This window comes from Octopus bimaculoides, chromosome 1, assembly GCF_046866305.1.
Source record: "Octopus bimaculoides isolate indiv1 chromosome 1, ASM4686630v1, whole genome shotgun sequence".
In the NCBI taxonomy this organism is placed as follows: domain Eukaryota; kingdom Metazoa; phylum Mollusca; class Cephalopoda; order Octopoda; family Octopodidae; genus Octopus; species Octopus bimaculoides.
Window position 1 is genome coordinate 146,432,266 of NC_142928.1, and position 8,458 is coordinate 146,440,723.

Here is an 8,458-nt window from a genome sequence, read left to right on the forward strand (position 1 = left end):
CAATAGAAAGACATCAATGATAGTTAAAATACTACTCTAACAAACGACAAGGTAATTTGTACATTGTCGCTCAAACTGCTAAGAACAATCAGCAAATCTCTTTCGAATTAGCCCCCTCTGACTTTTAAAATAACGATAGATTTGCTATTATCGTTTTTGCTAAACTCCGCCAGAAACTAAAAAAAAAATAGGTGTCAAGGTTGGAACACTTTCCTTCATAGGTCATCTTGATCAAGGCTAACCGGAAGATAATCAACTCCCTTATCTTCCAACATTAAATTCAGACCGGTGCCTGAAGGTTACGACTGCACTTTATGCACTTAATTTTTTCGACACTAGAATATCTATTTCTCATTATCCTAGTCTCCTAGCCAGAGATTAACGAATAGCATATTAAACTACATGGAAATTATGTAAATTTATTCATAACTCAACGTTACCTTAGGAAATATCTCATATTACCATCCATTAGGCTTGAGTTTAGTCATTTTAAATACCGATTTGTACCGAATCATTTACAATGATTAATGATCAGAAACCAGCTTCCTCTCGAGATGACGTGAAGAAATGTTTGGTAATTATTTAACACTGGTCTCTAAACAGTAATTATAATTCCGAATCATATGGAAGTATCGGTACTAATTTGAATCAGTTTTACAGCGGTTCTTCATTGGAATTATATGTTTGGCTTCTTTTGGAAAATAAAGAGACTATCTAGCTTAAGGTCAGCTTGTCAAACTGCAGATTATATCTAATTATTCATTCCATGGAATCCTTATTGCTGTGTTGTCCAGTCAACCAGACCTAAAACCTGTAAAGCAGAAGTAATAATGTTTGCGGAAAGTGGAAAAACGAATATATATATATATATATATACTTTTTCACACCTACATACACACATACATACGTTAAGATCACCAGCATTCTCTCACACACACACACGGCTTCTCGTATTTAGGTTCACCGCTTCTTTCCCCTTTGTTATCTCCCCTTTTTCTTAGCTTTCCTGCGTGAACTTTCTGTCCGGCAGTCGGCATGATAGATCGCTGACCACTACATTTAATTTTTTTTCTCCTTGTTTTTTCTCCTTATTTCATTCTGTTGAAGAGCGTAGCTCGAAACGTTAAATACTTTCTCTATTCCCGAGCGTTAAACTAATACATCCTTTTGTTGTTTACACCACCTGTCCTCGTCTGTTGTTTTTTCGTAAATTCTCCTATATATATATATATATATATATATATATATATATATATATATATATATATAACGGAGTTATTAGTGACGCATTATCAATATATACCTATCAATCTGCAATGGTGATCATCTCTATCCTCGGACCCTCTCACACGAATATGCGGAGTCCTTTACTAATCTAAACAATATTGCTAGCCTAGTGTAGTAACAGAGAGCAGACAATTTGGTGAGAAGGAACTAGTCGATTACATCGACACCAGTGTTTCACTGTTACTTAATTTATCAACCCCGAGAAGATGAAAAGCTAAGTAGACCTTAGCGGAATTTGAAGTCAGAACATAGCAACGGGCGAAATGCCGCGAAGCATTTGGTTCGGCATGCAAACGATTCTGTCAGCTCGCCGCCTTAATATTAACAATAATAAAAACAACAACGAGAACAACAACAACAACAACAACAACAACAACAACAACAACAACAACAATAATAATAATAATAATAATAGTGGTTTCAAATTTTGTCACAAGAGCACCCATTTTGGGGGAGAGGATGAGTCGATTACATCGACCTAGTGTTTAAACGGTATTATTTTTATCTTTTCTACTCTAGGCACAAGGCCCAAAATTTTGTGGGATGGGGCCAGTCGATGACATCGTCCCCAGTACGCAACTGGTACTTAATTTATCGACCCCGAAAGGATGAAAGGCAAAGTGCACCTCGGTGTAATTTGAACTCAGGTGGTAGCGACAGACGAAATATCGCTAAGCATTTCGTCCGGCGTGCCAACGTTTCTGCCTCCTTCCTACTAAAGGCACAAGGCCTGAAAATTTGATGGGAGGGGACTAATCGATCACATCGACACCAGTGTTTCACTGGTACTTAATTTATCAACCCCGAAAACATGAAAAGCTAAGTCGACCTCAGCGGAATTTGAACTACCGCTAAGCAATTGGTCCAGCATGCTAACGATTCTGTCAGCGCGCCACCTTAATAATAATAATAATAATAATAATAATAATAATAATAATAATAATAATAATAATAACAATAACAATAAGAAGAAGAAGAAGAAGAAAAAGAAGAAGAAGAAGAACAACAACAACAACAACAACAATAATAATAATAATAATAATAATAATAATAATAATAATAGCTTCAAATTTTGTTACAAGATCAGCCATTTTGGGAGATGTGACGATTACATCGACCCCAGTGTTTCACTGGTACTTAATTTATCGATATCGAAAGGATGAAAGGCAAAGTCGGCTTCGGCGACGGGCGAAATACCGCTAAGCATTTAGTCCGCTGGAGCTGAACAATATCTTGCACAGAGAAGTGAAAGACAAGGTCACCACTGCATATTTGAAGCCACTCAAAATAGTCATTCAATCAAAACTCAACTCAAGGAGCCTTGTTACTGCCATCAGCATATGTGCTGATGCTGTAGTCTGCTATAGTGCACCCATCCTGAAATGGAAACGAGCGAAGAGATCAACTCGATCGCACAACCGGAAAGACAATGACATTGAATGGTGCCCATCACCCTAAGGCCAACGTACACAGGTTCTATACGAAGAGATGTAAAGATGGATGTGGGCTGAATATCGTACGGGAGTGCATCAGAAGCTGCTAGAAATGAATACTAAAGTTAATTCTGTTATCAGTAGGATAGATACCAAAAATATAGGAGACACTAACTTATTGATCTATGCAGGAGAGGCAGTTGTCACTAGAAGTTTAGATATTTCACAGGGAAAGATTGAAGAAGAGCAAATGTGGCAAAGGAGACTACAAAATAAATTAAAAACTTTAAGACAAGATCTGAGAAGAATAGAAAGCTGGAAACTCTTCAAGACATTAAAGGCAAGTAATGACCAGTCAATTTTAGACATACCAGTATTCAAACTAAATGATTTCTTGCATGTAAATTGTTGCTACATTGCTTGAAAGACATTTGCAATGGTCTGTTCAGTGTAGAGTAATAAAATAAACAAATGTCCACTGTCTAACTTAGTTCTATTAGTTAAATAAGTTTATTCGGAAAATGAATCAAATTAATGACGTTGAGTTGGACAAAGCTTTTTAAATCAAAGCCGTGACAAACTTTAGACATGCACATCAAAATTGGCTAAAGTTCAATATGTATGGCTAAATGATTTTGAACGTATCATGTTAATCGCAGTAAAACAGTAAAAATGTAAATTTTATTGCATTCGTCAAGCAAACAAATTTCAGTTAATATTTGAAACGCGGACACAAGCTTAGACAACTATAGCAAATATTATAGTTAAGATGATCAGAAGCAGATAATTATAGCTGTAGACATGTGTTATTGACATTCAGACATTCACGTTCTTGTTTATAGGAGCAACGGTTAATCACTGGTAATTCCACAACATATAGAACAATTGTTCTTTTTTGATGTCAACATTCATTATAGAATTATACAAACAAAATCCGAGCCACCCGCCAACACTGACAGACTGTGGCAGCCAGTTTTCTCGTTGGTAAATAGAAGAAAAAAAAAATGAAATGTCCATTAGTTTAATTAACTATAAATTACAATTAAGCAAATGTATAAAATTTCCCATTAATATTGTCATTTTATAAATATTCAGATTGGAAATACATAAAATTTGAGAAATGTGATAGAAGACAGGTGAAGGTTTCGATCAATTGAATTTAAACAAGCATGAAGAAAATAATATGAAATTTTTATGTAACTGTTCACACAAATTAGGATCAGTTTATTTCATTTATTTTATATATTTTATTTAAAATTTCAAATGGTAGCATCTTTGGTTACAGGCTTCCAACTGCCCAATTGCTGGTTCACTGCATGATGTGAGATTATATTTTACAATTATAAACTAATATTGAATTCTAAGATGTTAATTTAACTTTGTGTAATATTCAACTTCACCACGATTAATTATATGCACAGCTCACTAATTAAGCTAAACAATAAGACTTTCAGCTGGTATTTTATAACCATAAGCGTGTATAATTCTTCAAATTAACTTCTAAACAATAATTTCCATTTGTATTGTGGATGCCAATAAGCAATATATGTACAATATATTCGTAATTAAACCTGCTTCATTCACGCTGATATCATCGGGAGATGAATGAATACCACGACTTTCCTAGTGCATTCCCCAAATTTATAATTTATTTTGTGTCGGACTGAGCATCACTAATATAACAACTTAGAAAAGTACTTTAGCTTAATGAGAAGTGATTGCATATTTCCTTTGTTTTCTTTGGGATATTGTACCACAGTTGTCACTCGCAAACTTGTATGATTTAGTAGCATGTATCAAGCTATTACTATTTGTTTTATATGCCTGTCTCATGCGCAGTTATCCTGTCATCTCTTCCACCCTTTATACAGTAAGACATAGGGAACATGGTAACTGAGAGTAGTGAGAGAGCTGTACCAGCACACAGCTGATACCTAAGTCTAATCGTTTGAAAATGAGTAATTTGAAACGAAACACCTTGCGCAATGTCATAACGTACCGCTCCATACAGGAATTGAACGCATGACCTTGTGGTGCTGAGCCCAACACTACAGTTACTGCTAGGACACAAGGCCATGTACGAATCGTGATATTTGAGAATTTACCAAGATCTCCTCCATCATAACGCGAATAACAAATTTCTTCCGCAGTGAAATGTTTAAATCTCCAAACTTCGTAATTTGTCCCTTTTCAGTTGAACCTGTATCAGTCTTAGCCTTCTGTTATCTATGATAATTTAGTGTCATATTAAATTGATCCTGCAAGGCGCTGAGCTGGCAGAATCGTTAGTTTAAATTCCGCCGAGGTCGACTTTGCCTTGCGTCCTTCGGGGTCGATAAATTAAGTAACACTCAAGAACTAGGGTCGATGTCATCGACTGTCGCCCTCCCTACAAAAACACAGGCCTTGTGCCTATAGTAGAAATGATATTAAATTGATCCTGTATTTGAGTGAAATTTTAATTGAACTGCAAAATGTCGACCTCGACTGTCGTTGAACACAGAACTAAAAGATCCGTAACTACATACACAACATTTTGGCCCGAAGTTTTAGTAATTTTGCCAATCCACAGAACACTATACTTTCAATATTTCTTTTACACGTATAACTAACTGAAATCTACTCCCAATACTACCTTTCAATAACATTCTTTCAACAGTTTCTTCATTCTAACATCTCTTTATAGTCTTCAAATGTATACTATTCATCGCAGTTGAAAAGTTTTTCAATGCTTCTGTTCAATACAACTCTTTCAACATTTAGTATAAATCTGACATTTAGGTTTTTTTTCAGTCATGATTCTACTGCTATATCAATGAGTTATTTGACTAAATTATTTCAAACATATTTTAAACGTTAACAAAATACACATAAATATCTGTTAAAACATTTACGTTATCAACATATTCAAAATATATATTAGCCTCTTGCCACAATATCTACCAACATTTAATAAAAAGAATTTACAAATCGCAAACGCCCGACCAATTTTCTGTACTGTTAACATGCCTCCGATGTAATTTTTCGCCAGCATATTCATCTACGTATTAAATTACACCCGAAGAAATGCCATCCGCTTTGTAAATAAATAATTTAACACAAAAACATTTCTGTTCGTTTTTTTACCCTTATCTCAATATGAAACTGTTCTTTTTCATTTCTTGTTCTTTTTCATTTCTTGTTCTTTTTCATTTCCCCGTATCTAATAGAATCTATCCATATTCTTTTCTTTTCAAAAATACTTCGCCAAACCATAACGTCTTCGTAATTCGATTTGGGTTTCGAGATGAAGTAGTTTTTGCTTTTATTACGCCACTGATACCTGTCTCCTTTTAAGAGATCGTTGGTAGACCTGAAAGAGGTCGCACCGAAATCTCCATTAAATCAAAACCTTATAAAAAATTCATCGTATTGATTGATTCCTGATAAAGTAACGTGATAGTAACCAATAACCCAGCAATGAGTATTATAAGAATTCATCTAAGCAACTGTATGTCGGTTTGTAAGAATGTTCCCAGTTGTAAGTAACAATTTTGCATCAATATAGATGATGTTTTGCATTAATATAGATGGAAGCTTGCATAGAAGCACATGTTTCTCTTGATCACATGATAAATAACTGTGATTAATTTTTTGCGTATTTATATCAATCGCAACTTGCTCAGATGCCATAAATCTGAGTAAATCAATCTTGTAGAAACCAACTGAAAATTGACAGCACCTTTATTAAAGTAATTTCTCCACAATACCATGAATTAGCGTCATGACATTTTGAGCAGATGACTTCTGCTTGCGAATAACCTAGGGCAATATACCAACTTCATTCGATGTCCATAAAAGAGTTAATTAATCTTGAAACGTATTATATTTAGATTCTATACTCCTCCCAACAAAGGAGCTTAGCAAAATCTCTTTTTCGAACATTCTGTTTATATATGTTGAACAAATATATTTTATGCACAGAGACAGCATGAATCAGAACTGTGATAAGTTTATATATTACAAAAGCATAGAAGAAATTTGTTTGCATTCTTCATATTTCACCTAAAGTCAGGCCTTATAATATTTGAATATATTTACAGAGTCGTTGAAGTTTCTTTTCAGTGATATTCGGATCTATTTAAAAGTAACCATGTTCTTGCTAATTGTTTTGGATATGTGTGCAGTCATGAGCAGTCATAGATAACATCAAATCGTCCTGGTTCTTCTACCGAGCAAGACATCCAGAATATGAATGTTATAGGGAGACAAACCTACATCAGCAACTGGCTGACACTTACAAGAGCTAAGCACGCTGGCACATAATGAAATAAAATTTCTTACTCGAGGACACAACACACCACTTGATCCGGGAACTGAAGCAACGAATTTATTATCTTGAACCAAACACTCTGACACTGAGCCAAGTGCTTTTATTGGGACGTATTTACAAAACCAAAATGTTTGTCCACCTGTTTACATTCATTTGGTCGTAATAATATAAAAACGGAGTTGATCTTCTTTGATGGTATTGTCACACCTCAGATCTTCCTATATGGAACGAACCAATAATGAGAGAACTTCCATCCATGCCTATCCCGTGTTTTCCTTTCAAACTTAGTGTAAGCATGGATACGTTATTCAATGTGCTGTTCCTTTTTAAGAGTTTAGGGTTTAATCTGAATGAGGTCCGGCTATTACAAGCGGCTCGACCTTCGTGGTTTTGTGCAAAATAAAATTACTAAATACAACGATATTGCTCTAGTGTTATAAAATATATTAGTAGAACAAAAGAAGATCTCCTGATAAAGTAGAATTTATTTAAGAAACATTGAAACGAGAAGAAATCATTTAATATTAAATTATTTTGTTTTTATAATCAAGTTTATAAAAATAACAGCAATCGAAGCATTATAATCAAGTTTATAAACAATACGATATCCAAATTTAGCGTTGACTAATGCTTTTACATCAATGCGACGAATTAGTAGAGTCGTTAGAGCATTGTACAATATCCATTGCGCTGTTTGTATTGGCTTTCTGCACCCTAAATTTACATCTCAGCAAGGTAAATGCTGCCTTTCATCCTTCTGCTGGTCGATAAATAAATTACCAGTCAAGTACTGGGTCATTTCTTTCCTTTTCTACAATTTCTCTTTATCTCTTCTTGTTTCACTCTCGTGGAGTCAGTTACGTTGTGCTTGGGGAGCTCTGGGCGTTCTCTCAGTAGAGGCTCTCTCTCCAGAACTGGGGAAGGCTTGAGTGAAAGCTAACAATTTCTTCCCATACAAAAAACAATATGCAACTGGAACAATCCAATGATAAACTGGTATGTTGTGAAGCAGTAATAAAAGCAAAATAATTTATTTTTATGCATATGGGTCTGAAAATAAATAACTTGTAATAAATAATTCAATTACTCCTGTTAAAATTAAGCCGTTTTCATGCAAATTCTATCGATGGCGTATGTATGTATGTATGTATGTATGTATGCATGTATGTATGTATATATGTATGTAGCTAGCTAGCTAGATAGATAGATAGATAGATAGATAGATAGATAGATAGATAGATAGATAGATATAACAAATTCAAAACAAATTGTTCGCTTTATTTGGGTTTTTTTTAAATGGTTATATTACCTCATATTATATATTATATTATATTATATTGTCAATTGTATTTCTCAATTTGATTTATTACTTCTACTCTATTCCTAGCTACAGTAGTAGCAACGTGAATTTCTTCTATCTTCTTAC

At 34.3% G+C, this 8,458-nt stretch overlaps 1 protein-coding gene across 11 annotated transcripts in view; it reads left to right on the forward strand.

Annotated features, from left to right (window-relative positions):
- LOC106868068 (parathyroid hormone 2 receptor) overlaps nt 1-8,458 on the forward strand; it is a 729,233-nt gene that overhangs the window by 142,886 nt on the left and 577,889 nt on the right. The window lies entirely within an intron of this gene.